The sequence below is a fragment of the Camelus dromedarius genome, chromosome 10 (assembly GCF_036321535.1).
Source record: "Camelus dromedarius isolate mCamDro1 chromosome 10, mCamDro1.pat, whole genome shotgun sequence".
Taxonomy (NCBI): Eukaryota; Metazoa; Chordata; class Mammalia; order Artiodactyla; family Camelidae; genus Camelus; species Camelus dromedarius.
In genome coordinates this window covers 17,912,352-17,927,254 of record NC_087445.1, presented here as the reverse complement: position 1 = coordinate 17,927,254, position 14,903 = coordinate 17,912,352, and positions in this window count along the sequence as shown.

Below are 14,903 nucleotides of genomic sequence, written 5' to 3'. Positions count from 1 at the left end.
GAAAATTTATTCTCAAAAAGGAAATGAAAGTTGAGGTAATGTAACTAATGTAATTATATTACAAAGAATTGATTTACCTAAAGAAACAAATTTGAGGAAAAACCTATCATTAAATAACTTGAAAATAAATTAGAAACATCAAGGAACTAGAGGTTGAATTATTACAGGAAGAAGTTTTGACCCCACTGAACATACATTTAAAACACAAGAAATTAGAGGGAAACTTCTAAAAGGTATATATTCTAATATTAGATAGGTTGTTACCCTGGATTAGACATTTAAACAAATGGAAGGAAAAGTATAATGGATTCAAAGATTAAATAAAATAATAATTCCCTAAAATGATTAAATACTGGATTTTCAGATCAAAAAAGAACATCGTGACCCAAGAAACTTTGGATTGAATGTTGCAAAACAAAATATTTCCTCTTTACCTTTTTGAATTTTTAAGGAATATTTTTAAAAAGTTAATTCAAGTATGCAGGAAGAAAAGTGAATTGGGGTGAAGGTTGTTAGAAGTCTAGTCTTCTACTTCCTACTTCTTCATAGCAGTATTTTAGACGACGGGTTAACATCTACAGATTAAAAAAACACAGGTGTAGCCGAATTATTTATAGCCAGTGAAGATGTCATCCATTTGCCTACCTCTCTCTGTATATACATACATGCACTGTGTATCTGTATATACATACATACAGTCCTGGAAAATGGTCATGTATCAATAATTTTTTTTTCAATTTCCTGGATATGTGTTTTGGGGCAATGTTTTCATTTCTTTTTTCCTTGCACTTGTCTATCTCATTTAAAACTACCTCAGTTAGTCTACCTAAATTCTTATAAATCATTCATAAAGACAAATTAGATGAGCTTTTTTCTCTTAAACAAAAATCTTTTCTATTTGATGATAAGCAACTTCACTATATTTTGCATCCTATACTTTCCCTACAGTATATTCCACTAATAAAACAAACTCATTTCAGTGTATGTAATATATCATCTAAATTCCTTCTAGATATATGGCATTTATTCTTCGTCTTACATTCCTTACCATTCCTGGTGCAGAGATGTACATGATATATAATTGTTGAGTGAATAAATGCATAAATGAATGAATGAATAAAATAATATCAAACTTTGCAAAAATATGTACTTTCCTTTTTTTTCTTAATATACTTTCCCTTTTACTTCAGTCTATTTTATAGGCTTGGACAGAAGGCATTGTTTTAAAATAAAACAATAATGATATGCCTTGAATAAAAATCTTTAATCACATAAGTCTTTAAGAAGTTATTAATCACAAATTTGTCTTATATTTATTGGTTACTCTTTCAAATACGGATTTGGAGACACTATAATTTCTTCCCATCCAAAGATCTGGCATATGGCCATAGCTTTACATATCTGACCTTCTGATGGCATGTTAATGGATCAGATCTCTCTTTCATATGCTTATTATACAGTACGACGATACAACTTTATTTTTGTTAATAGTCATTCCTAGTTTCCATGTTTCTTGGGCTTTCATGTATTCTGATTTGTACAATTTATGGTCTAGCAAGAGATATCTGTACATGCAAGTTTCCCTTTAATCAGTACTAAAATAATCATGTATCGTTTCCAGCACTTGCACTGAAGAAAAAAGCCCTGGTTTGAGTACAATAGAGACAATAGTGAAGCTCAAAGGTTGAAGACAAAAGATTCTGCAGAAATTAAAGGAAAAGCTTCTAAAGGGCACGGCAGCTCTTTCTGTTATTTTCTGGGCTGTAATTTATGAAATCAGTTTTCACTTTGAAAGTTCCCTAATTTTCTCCCGCTTCAGTCTAAGATATTGCACGTATGAGTACTGAAGACAGACGGCCTCTCAAAATGATTCAATCAGGTGGTATTTGTAATGAGGCTGCAGGCTGTCACTTGGATTTCTTAGTACCCTTTGTCATAATCTTCTATCTTTAGCTACAGAAAACTGTTTGTAACAGTTCCCTAAGCTCGGTTCACCAAAATGAATGTAGCAAATTGTTTTTGGAATAAGATATTCTTTCTGATTCCTAGTTAATAAATGACTGACCTACAGCAAATTTTCATTTCTATATGGTCAGGCTCCTACATAGCTCTCTGGAAAGATAATTTCTTTATGCAGGCTCAGGCGTTCTTAGGAAAGGTTGGAGGCTATTATAGTCTTGCTTTCTGGTGTTAAAACAAATGCTTTCAAACTTTTTGTATTATTAAGTATGAGAAATCTCAGAGGAAGGGAAGGTGAGGAAAAGTATTCACAGTGAAAATATCTAGAAAACCCTGAAAAAAAAAAATCTTAAAACATCAATCAGCTGTGGAAGTAATGCAGACTAGAGGAGTTAAATTTATGGAGAATGAAGAAATTTCAAGGTGTAAACTGAGGATTCTCATTTCTCCAAAGCTATTCTAGTCCTTAGTGTTGGTTTAAAATTGGAGTAGGTCAGGCAGAGAGGCTTGTATGTATAGTTTAATCCCTTGAAGTCTCATAGGATTTGGGAACAAAAGACACACTTAGGGAAGGATCCATGGAAACATGACAGAAGAGTCGAAAGTTCTCCAGAGAGAGGTGGAGTTACTGAGGTTTTCTTGCCACTTTTCCATGAGGGTAATTTCTGATCTGGACACCAGTTAGAGGCTGAGAATCCAGGGTCAGGTCTTGCTAGAGGGCTACTAACTGGGAATAGGATGACAAAATAGAACTTGATAATTTTTCCCTGCCTTTCAAATTCATATGAATTTAAAGTAATAAGATATTCATTCTTTTGTACCTGACTTCTTTTGCTCACCTGGTGCTTCAGACATCCATTTATGTTGTTGCAGATTTTTCTTCTTAACATTATTGTGCAGTATAACTTTGTATACAATTTCTTTATTCTCCTATTGTTGGACATTCGAATTGTTACTAGGCTTTGGCTATTATGAATAAAACTGCTTTCAACATTATTATACATGTGTTTTTGTGGACATATGCACAGATTTATCTGAGTATGTACCAAGGAGAGAGGAGTTGCTGTATCACACAGTAGGCTATATTTTATTTCAGTAGATGATGTCAAAGTATTTTCAGAAATGGCTGTAAAAATGTATCCCCTCCCGCAGCAATGTATGAGACTTAAATTTTCTTCACATCTTTACTGACACTTAATATTGTCATTATTTTTATTTAAACATTCTGATGAGAGTGTAATTAAAATCTCACTTTATATCTAATGTGCATTTCTATGATGAGTAATAGTAATGATGTTGAGTTCCCCTTCATATTCTTTTTGGTTGTTCGAATATCATATATTTTGAATGCCTGTTCATTATTTTAAACTTTTTATTTTTTGTCTTTATTGATTTGTAGGAGTTCATTATATATTCTTCATATAAACCCTTTATCAGACACTTGTATTTTAATATCTCTCCCAGTGTGTGGTTTGCCTACTCACTGTTTAATCATGAATTTGAGGAAAAGAAGCTCTTAATTTTAATGAAATTCAGTTTATCATTTTTATATGATAAAATATCGTGAAGATTTTTTTTATGTTTTCTTCCAGAAATTTGATTGTTTTAGTTTTATATTTAGGTCTCAGATTATGCCAGATGGATGCAAGAAACTCAAAATCAAATTAATATTTGAGTATAAGTCTCAAGGTTCATAATTTTTCCATGTGGTTAACCAGTCATTCTAGCATCACTTATAGAAAAGGCCGTCCTCTCCCCCACTAACCAGGTGACTGTATGCATGTGAATATATTTGTAGGTGTTCTTTTCTCAGTTGATCTATTTGTCTAACATTGTGCCACTAACTTCTTAATTATGGTAACCTTATATCATCTTGAAATTAGGAATGTAAGACTTCTACTGTTGTCTACATTTTTAAAGATTGACTTAGTTTTTCTAGGTCTTTTGCATTTTCATATAAGTTGTATGATCACCTTATCAACCTACACCAAAAACTTGCTGAAATGTTGACTGCAACTCCATGGATCAGTTTTGGGTTATTTGGCATCTTAACAATATTAAGCCTTCATTAAAGTGTCTAATATTTTAAGAATTCTTTAGTTTCTCTAAACAATCCTTTATCATTTTCAGTATAGCAGTCTTGCACATATTGTATTAGAATCATTTTAAGTGTGTGTATATTTGAAGTATTATAAATATTAAAGAATTTTCATTTACAGATGTTTGTTGCTGGTATATATAAATACAGTCTTTTTTTAACCTTGTATTTGGCCAAATTTCTTAATCCATTTGGGATTTATAATGGGTTGTAGATTCTTTGGATTTTCTATGTACTAAAATAACCTCTTGGAATGAAAATAACCTTACTTTCCTTCTCTGTATTAGTTTTGTACTCCCTCAATAATGCTGTATAGAAAGCTGCCTTGAAACTCACCTTTCTAGTAATTATTAGACTGTGAGTTTGAAAATCAGAGATTTAGGCTTTTTTCCCTTCATCTTTGTTGAATTAGCTCACATGACTGGAAATGGCTGGCTATTTGCTGAAGTGAGTTAGCTACCAGCTGGTGTGCTCCAGTTCAGCTCTGTATGTTTCTTGCATCCATCCAGCAGAATAACTTGGGCGAGTAGCCATGGAAAAGTAGAGGTACAAAGGAAAACAAGTCCAATCTTGTAAGAAATGTTCAAACCCCTTGCTTGTAACTTGTTTGTAACATCCCACTGGACAATGCATACCACACGGGTGATCACAATGTTTAGGGCTGGGGGTAACCCACTGCCCAGAGTGGGAGGGACTTGAAAGTTACATAAGTTACATACAGAAGGCACACAAATGGGGAAGAGGGAAGAACTTGGGCCACATAATGTAACATAGTCCAAACCTGATAGCTTGTATTATTTTATCTCAGACTGGTTAGGTCATCAGTACAATATTGACAGAAGTATTGAAAATGACCATCAAATCATTTCTGTACACAGTGTTACATGATTGCATATAATGCTAGCAGATGATTTGAGTAAATAATCTAAATCAGATGAAGTTTCCTTTTAATTCTAGTATGTCTTAATCATGAAAAGGTATTGAATTTTGAGATAATTATATGTAATTATGTGTCACTTATATTTTTACTTGGTGAATTATGTTTATTCATATTTGAAAGTTAAACCTTTCACTCCTGGAATAAATACCACTTTTTCATGAAGTTTCTGTTGGAATAGTTGCTAATATTCAGGATTTTTTTTTTTTGGTCTATTCTCAGAAGACATATCCTCTTATAATTTTCCTTTCATGTAAGTTCCTTGTCAAGATTATATAACTATATTATTTTGGCCCAAAAATGAATTTCAAAATTTTCCCTCTTTTCGTATTTTGTGAAAGAGTTTATGAAAAATTATTATTTCTAACTTGATTATTTAGAGAAGTCAGCAGGGAGGTCATCTGGATCTGAAGTTTTTTTGTAGGAAGGATTGTAATATAGATTCAATTATTTGATAGATATAAGACCACCCAATTTTCTATCTTTCTTGTGTCAGTTTTGTTTTATCATGTTTTTCAAGGAATTTTTCCATTTCATCTTTTTTGTGTGTATTTATTGGTATAACATGTTCAATATTTTCTTTTAATTTTAAAAATCTGTAGAGTGTTAGTTATGTACCCATTCTTATACTGAGCTTGCTTTTTTTATTTTGATCATGTAGCTAGGAGGTTATAAATTTTATTTTTTCGAAGAACTAACTTTAGCTTTGATGAGATTTTATTTTTATTTTACATATAGAAATATATTTGTATATTTCTCATTTCTTATATTGTTCTTCATGTTATCATTTCTTCCTTCTAAATTCTTTGTTGTTCTAACTTTTTGAGTGAAAGCTTAGACTATTGATTTAAATCTTTATGATTTTTCATATATGAATTTAGAGTAACACATTTGTATCAGAGAGGTTTGGCTGGTTTTCCTGATTTTATTGTAAAATTTTCAAAGTTAAAACAAAGTGATAAAACAAACACAACTACTACTGATACAGTTGACATATCCATATCTACCACCTGGAAATTATTAATAGCTTATTCTACTTACTTTATTACATTTACCTATGTATCAGTTTCTCTATCACTGCAAAAATCTGTATTCATTGATGTATCCATTTTGGTTTTGTCACGTATTTACCCTTTACTTGTGTCTGTCTTTAAAGGGCATGCAGTTGCATTTTGTTCCTTTAATTTTTCTTACAACTTATGCCTTTAAGTAAGAGTTATTAGACTATTTTCATCTAATTTTGTTATTGATTTGGTTGTAGATCAAATCTACCATCTTGCTTTTTATTTTATATTGGTCTCATCTGTTTTCCCCCCCTTTTCCTACCTTTTGGATTAAGTATTTTTTACTCAGTTTTATTTTCATTGTTAGTTTCTTAATCATATCTCTTGTTTTATGTTTTTATTGGTTGTTCCGAGGTTTATAATATGCATTGTTAATGATATCACAGCCTACATTTAAATGACATTTTGCTTCCTCACATATAACTAAGAACCTTGGAGTACATTGTGCTGTACACCAGAAATTGACACATTGTGATTGACTGTACTTCAATTAAAAAAAAAAAAAGAGAGTACATTATTTCCTTTTCCTCCCTCCCATCCTTTCTGAAGAATGGTATTAGAAACCAAGATCTGGATACTCGTTGTGCTTGTTGCTATGGGTTGTCATCATTTCTGGAATCTCCCAGTTAAAAAAAGCAAGCAAATACATGTGTTTATACTAATTCATGTATACACACACATTATCTGTATATAAACGTCTTTATACTAAACTAAACATAAATTCATTCTAATACCTTCAATTCTAATTCATTACCACATGAATCATTTGAGCCTAATCTCATTCCTTATTTGTAAACTCTCTTTTCAATAATGAGAAATTTGGCATCCACCATGCACCATCCATTTAGTTATTTGTTCAATTTTAGTATATGGGTATAGTTATGGAATCATTAACCTTAACCCTATGGGAAACAACTTAATGAACAAGAGTACAGGACTTATGTATAGTTTCATTTGTCTTTCTTTTTGGAAATTTCACTCATTACCAAAGTTACTAATGTATCTTATTCCTCCACCCTATTACCTGAGTTTGCTTTAGATGTTTATAATACAGATAGTTTTGTAACATTTTGTACCTATCTCAAAAGACCCTAATCTTTTAAATGATTTCTTTTTAATTTGCCTACAGTAAGTTTCACTCTTTGTGCTGTAACATTCTTTGGCTTTTTACAAGTATATAGTGTAATTACAGTCATTTCAGATATTATACAAATATATGCTATCATACAGAGTAATTTCACAACCCTAAATCCCCCTGTGATTTACCTATCCAACCCTCCTATCCCCTCTCAATTACTGATATTCACTGTATATAGTTCTGCCATTTCCAGAATGTTATCTTGTAATCATATATTATACAGCTTGTTCAGACTGTCTTCTTTCACTTAGCACAATGCATTTAAAATTCATTCATGCCTTTTCATGTTTGATAGCTCATTTTACAGTTGCTGAATAATATTCCATTGTATACATATAGCATAGTGTGTTTACCATCATCTATCAAAGGATATCTTCATTACTTTCGGTTTACGTGTGTGTGCGTGCGCACGCACTATGCATAGAGCTGCTATGAGCATTTACATTTAGGTCTTTGTATAGACATAAGTTTCACACCAGTTGGATAAGTACCTGGGAGCATGATTATTGGATCATATAGTAAGACTATGTTTAGCTTTGTAAGAAACTGCTAAATTGTCTTCCAAAGTGGCTGTACTATTTGGCATTTCCACCAGTAACAATTAAGAGTTCCTGATACTCTGCATCCTTCCTGGAAAATGGTAATGTCAGCTCTTTGGATTTTAGTCATTTTGATAGGTGTATAGTGATATCTCACTGTTGTTTTAATTTGCAATTTCCTAGAGAAATAGTATTCAACATTTTTTCATATGCTTATTTGTTGTCTTCATATCATTTTGGTGAGGTGTTTATTTAGATCTTTTGTCCATTTTTCAGTTGGGTTGTTGTTTTCTTATTGTTGTGTTTAAAGTATTCTTTGTGTATTTTGGATAAAAATCCATTATCAGATACGTATTTCCCAGATATTTTCTCCTAGTCTGTGGCTTTTTCCCCCCATTCTCTCAATAGTGTCTTTTGCACAAAAGTTTTCAGTTTTAATGAAGTCCAGCGTATCGATTTTTCTTTCACTGTGTCATGTTTTTGGTGTTGTTTTAGAAACTCATCATCAAATAAAAGGTCACCTAGATTTTCTCATATACATTTTTCCACAAGTTTTACAGTTTTGCATTTTACATTTATATTTATGATTCATTTTGAGGTAAGTTTTTGAAATGTGAGGTCTGTATTTAGGTTAACATTTTCCCATATGAACATGTAATAGTCTAGCACCTTTTGTTTAAAAGCTGTTTTTTCTCTGTTGAAATTGCCTTTTCTCATTTGTCAAAGATCAATTGAATTTATCTGTATGAGTCTATTTCTGGGCTACCCATTTTGTTCTATTGACGTAAGTGTTCTTTGTCAGTCCCACAGTGTATGATTACTATGGCCTTAGAGTTAAGTCTTGATATCCACTAACTTTTCATATAAACTTTAAATACAAAATAACTTACTGCCTTTTTGAGATCACACTAAATCTATAGATCAAGTTGGAAACTTCTACTATTTTAACAAAATTAAATCTTCCAGCCCATAAATATGAATATTCTCTCCATTTATTTAGATTTTCTTTGATTTCTTTCATCAGAGTTTTATAGTTTTTTTGCATATAGATACTGTACATATTTTATAAAATTTATAACTGAGTATTTAATCTTTGTGCTAGTGTAAATTATATTAAAAAAATTTTTTTTCTTGCTATTCCAATTGCTCATTGCTGGCATTTAGGAAAGCAGTTAACTTTTTAATAATCTTTTGTCCTCCAGATTAGTTATACTTACTTATTAGTTCTAGGAATTTGAGGGGTTTTGATTTGTTTATTTTCTACATAGACAATCATGTCATCTGCAAAGAAAGAGATTTATTTTTTCATCCCCAATTTGTATAACTTTTATTTACATTTTTTATTGTACTAGCCAGGACTTCAAGTATAATAATTGTGAGCATCATTACTAAATACGGTTTTGTCACCTGGCATTGAAAAATTCTATGGTGACTCTGATTGTTGATTTCTTCCTTTTCAGCAATAGCTTAAATAAAACATCGTGATACTGTGGTTCTAATTTTACATTTCCTTGATTTGTAGATTTAGTTTTTTTCTCACTTGAGATAAGCTTTCTATAAATACTTGAATGAACCTCCCATTTCATTCTATGAGTTTTCTACTTGAGACTCACCTGTCTTCCCTAAATCTATCTATATTCCTTATTAACAGTTTCTCTCTGGTGACTTAATCTCTTTACCTGCCTTACATAGAGTTATCTCAATCTTTTCCTCTATGAAAAGTTCTCAATTTCAGTAGTGACTGTGCTGTTCATTGTTGTTTCTAACTTGTTTTTCAGTTTGGTATTATTGTGCTTTGGTAACTTGGTATGTTTTTGGAAGTCTGCAACCTCAATAAAATATATTTTTTAGTCTCATGTTTGAAATCTAATATTACTAAGTCAAACCTAAATTTTCTAGATTATGTAGTGAAAGTTGTGACTTTCAATTCATATTATTTTCTTCAGAGCTGGACACTTCAGCTACCTTTTGCACTATGCTCTTTTAAAAAAAAAACCCATTTCATATCTATGGAGCCGAATTTCCACATCATTCTTTCTTAATATTACGTATGTTCTTGCAGCAGGTTTCATAGTCTTTTTTCTCTGAAGCAGTCTTAGTAATTTTAATTTCTTTTCCCATTGGCTATGAAACCATTTCCCCAAAATGAGCACTATTTTGTGAGTGGTTGTTTTGTGTGATATAATCTTTTCTATGGCCTAACGGAGGTGGACTGTAGGAAAATGTTACAGAAAAAGATGAGCTGAAGTGCTAGTATTTATTTTTAGAAACTCTGTACTCTGTTCTTTTTTCTAAGGTTTTGTTTTATGCCCTGTACTAGAGTCTAGTTCATCTTGTTTGGGAGGAATATCCCATCATTGTGAGGGGACATTCCAAGATCTGGATCATTCCACAATTCTATGTTTAAATCTAAGACTTCAGTTTCACCAAGAACAGTCTCATAGTTTACCTCTTTTCATTTTATTTCCCTTCCTCCCTCTATAGTAACCATTCCTTTCTACTGTTACATTAAACATGTAAAAAAGACTGTGGTTTGGTGAAAATGATTGTGAAACCAGAGTTCTGATTTGAAGATTGGTTTTGACTCTAGCTGTGGACCTAGAGTAAATTTTAATTTTATGTGAAAAAAATTTGCGCAGGAAGGTGGTGAGAGTAAAGTGATTTAACAAGTTATGTTTTCCACAGTTTATTTTAGTTTTAGTGTTCCATAACTGTGAATTTCTGAACTTCCAAATCAATTGTTAAGCATAAGTGTTGAATCTATAAAAGTTTATGTAGGTAGAAAATTACAAATAATTAAGTCTAAAATTCTTATGTTCCGCCAAATGGATAGCAAAAACCTAGATATTTTCAGTATCTTAGTAGATTTGCATACCCTGTATCAGCCTTAAATATTAGCATTTTTATTTATATAGATGGCCAGATAAAATTAACTGACAAATTGAGGAATTAGCTGATAATTTACTCTCCCTGAAACTTTTACCTGAAATTTAGACAACTAACATTGGAGAAAATTTCTATCTAACTAATCCATTTGAAATTCCATTTTGAAACAAAGTTGATACCTACAAATAAGCAAATAAATTATTTTTGGTAGGGTAAAAGAACAAGTCAGACCATACCTCATCTAGGTAAGTTTGCCCTGATCAATACCTATATCTCTGTCTTAGAATTTTGCTTCATATTTGAAAATGGATTTTTCCTTTGATTAGCCTACTCCTTTAGAGTGATGGACACTGTGTTATAAATTAGTCCTTTATGCAGTTTCTTTTCAGTTAACTTGAAAAATCTCCACATTACTTCTTTTCTAGAAATAATAAAGAGAAGAATTCTAGGGGGTTGCTTTTGTCATGTGGTAGTGGCATCTTACGACATTCCCAGTCTGATTATGCATGAGTGACTTAAGTGAAAGATTTATTATGAGGAATATTTTCCTTACTTAAAACACTATTCTCACAGTGAAAGAATAAGATATGGTTCTATTTGTAAACAGCTGAAGCATAATATCTGCAATACATCATGTAAAGGTATAATCACTGTCAAAGTGCCAAGGTACCATCACAGAAAGTGACTGCTGTAATTGACAGAGATGGTGATCAGGCTCCAGAACCATTTGCTGATTGCATATTCATGATTCCACTTTGTAATATGCCATAGTTATTCTGTGAGTTATTCTAAATGGATGTTTTAACATCTCTAGACTGACACTACATATTCTGAAATTTGCAAGTCTAATCTTTAACATATCTCTTTTTGCTTTGTCTTGGAATGTCTAACTCATGAAATGAGAACCTGGCTATTGGCCTGAATAAGAGGTTGCATGTTTGTGTCATTGTCACAGTGTAGTCAGATGAATTCAGTCCTTTTTTGAATTCAATCCTTAAACTCTTATCTTTTACAGCTTTAAACATTGGTAATCAGTTTAAACTAACTTTTGAATGCAATTGTCAGTCCTTTTATATGGCCAACTGGTTAGTCTCTCCCTGAGAGATACTTATATAGCTGTGAACAATAAATATTTTAAATATTATTCTCCTGGAGGAGTCATCTATATAGTCTTTTCGATCTGTTTGTCACATGGCATTTTCCCCCCATCCTGACAAATTGATTTTGGAATATATGGAGAAAATATGTTATAATCAAATAATGTAGAATATTGATTTATAAAATTTAAATAAATCAGTTTGTACATGGGAATTAAATGCAAATAGTAGATATAGAAAATAAAATATAATTTGTCCCAAAACTGAACTTTTGGTTTAATTTCTTTTCCCCGTTTTAGTAGTAAAAACTGACTAGATTTATGAAGAGATCTGTAAATTGTACTACAGACCTTTCACTAGGCTGAAGTAGAGGCTAAGAAGAGATGTGAAAAGTCAAGAAAGTATTCAAAGAAAGAAGAATTAAGTCCCTTTTTAAAAATTTAAGGTATCTTCAAAAGTTTATTCATATTATTAACTTAGTGTGATATAAGGAAATCCAGATTGATAAATAGATTTTGAAAGAAATAGGAATTTGAATAGACACATACTGGTATTAGTTTCAACATTTGATATATTTTTTCAAGTGTTTTGATTCTCTAATTAAGATTCTACATATAAATAATACTTCGGTTTTTTAAAAAATATTTTGTTAAAGGATGGTTTTATATATATATATGTACATAAATATAAAAGTGTATAAATCAAGAGTACATGACACAATGAATCTTTATAAAATGCACACAGCTATTTTTATAAAATTATTTTATAAAAATTCTCTAACTTCCAAGAAGCTAAGAATACAGAAATATTCTAAATATGCTTTTTCCAAACAACTTCCCTTAATATAAGAGTCAAGGAGTAACTGAGTAAGATTAAAATTATCTCCGGGGTAGTTTTAGAGTAGAAGTAATGATATCTCTCTAGGTCATTTTTCTGTAAGAGTCCTGGATTTAAACCAAGCCAATAGGCTTATCTTTCTGGAAGTTTGGGAAAACCATGTTGGTAGAATTAATTACGGGTGAGTCACTCTAATCATAATGAAACTCGAGGGATAATCCTGGAACCCAAATTATAGTTTAATTTCTACAATTACGATTAATATCTGTAATTAGGTGGACATAGCACATCTTAATGTCCTTATTTTTCTTTTATAGCTTCATGCAGATGCTGTTTTCTAATCTTTATATGCCATATACACCTGAAGACTGCCATAATTATTTCAAAGCCATGAACTCCATTCTGTATTGGAAAGAGTATTTCCAAAAAATTATTTGAATCAGAGGAAAACATTTAGAAAAATTCATCTGAAAGAACAAGCTAACACCATTAGAAGGAGATTTCCCTTTAATTTGTTTTCCAAGAGCTATTGTCATTTGTTATTCATTTATTAATTCAAGAAACATCTACTACATGTGTTTTATATGTCTAGCTTTGTTTCAGGTACTGAAACTTTTTTTTAAATGATGGCAGAGTACTTGACCTTAAAAAGCTTACAGTCTCTGCAAAGGTGTTTTAGGGCAGTAGATTACAAGGGTCTCCGTTTATCTATCTACCCAGCAAATAATTATTGAGTTTCCTGTTGTATGCCAGGAAAATTACAAGCATTTTAGATAAAGCATTTAATAAAATAGAAAAAATTCTCATCCTTTTAGAGCTTATATTCTGATAAAGGTGACTGGTGATAAGCAAAGTATGTAAGTAAGCAGGTAGTGTGGTAGGTTGACCAGATTTTGGGCTTTAGTTATTTACTTTACTATATCCAAGCCATCAGGTCTTCATATAGGCTGTGACTCCTGATACTAATGTGGCTAATACTCTCACCTCCTTCAAAACTTTGCTCAAATGTTATCTTCTCAATGAGTCCTGTTCTACGTCTCCATTTAAAATTGCACCCATCCCTTCCGACTGTGGTAGAGCCCATTATTTTCCCAAACATTTACTTACATAACTTAAAAAAACTATATACATTCATCCATTTGCATGTGCCTTTCTTGATATATTAGAGAATTTATTTTTATGGATATTCCAAAACTAGTGAAATAAATAATTTTAAAAAATTAATATTCAAAAAATCCACCTAACTGCATTATATTTGTAAAAGTATTCAATGCCCAAAGTGAGTTTTAAATGATTGCATATAATTCATATTTGAGGGAATTTCATTGGTGCTTTTAAAAATGATATTTTGTTTTGTATGTGGATAAAAATAGTGTAGACCCAAGAGCAGCCACATGATGCCATCAGAGAACATAAGTCACAAAGCATGGGATTAACCAAACAGTTTCAAGTCAATATAAATCAGTTAATTTTGCTCTTGACTGTCATGCATGGTAAAAATAGGCAGTGAGCTTCCTTCTGGCAGGATTAACAAGCACGTACTATATATGGAGCATAGAAATTATAGTAAATAGAACATGGGAGAGGAACAAGGAGAGTAACAACGAGGAGGTGGAGGAGAGAACTATAACAGTTGCTCATATTCAGAACCTAGCATTTAGCCATCAATAGCATGGAGACTGGCATTGTGATGGAAGAAGACACTGCAGAAATAACAATTCAACATTTATGTCCCAGCAGGGTCCAAAATCAGGTCACAGTAATCTGAAACACCTTTCTGAGAAAAAGAGTCAACCTATTGACAACTATTCCAGAAAACTGTTAACCAGGTGTTACTAGGGAGTCAGTTTATTATTTTTTTTAGTCTTGCCTTAACAGCCCTAGTTTTACTTCCTTTCCTTTTATGAACTTGAATTCCTTCTTTAAATATCAAAACAAATATCTTTGGTTTTATTTTCAAGAAAAAAAGTGCTTTTCTGAATGAAGTGTATTCTTATTTCCTGTTTCCTTTTTTAAACATATTGACATTAATATAATAGTATGTTTGCTCATTCTGGAAAAAAAATGCTAATTATTTCAATCAGCTAAATTCTCTTCATCAACAGCAGGAAATTCCATAGATATTTCATACCAGATGAAGGTATTTAATGCTAAGCTAAAAAACAAAAATTTATCAGAATTCTCTATGGCTGCCTCAAAAATTGCCATGCAAGTACACTTTTATTTAGTAAGCATTTTCTTACAGCCTATTATGGGCTTTGGGGATACAAGGACACATAAAACCAAGTTTCTGCCATCAGTGTAGTAATCCATTGTGGGAGATTGCATATAGATACATAATTAAAATA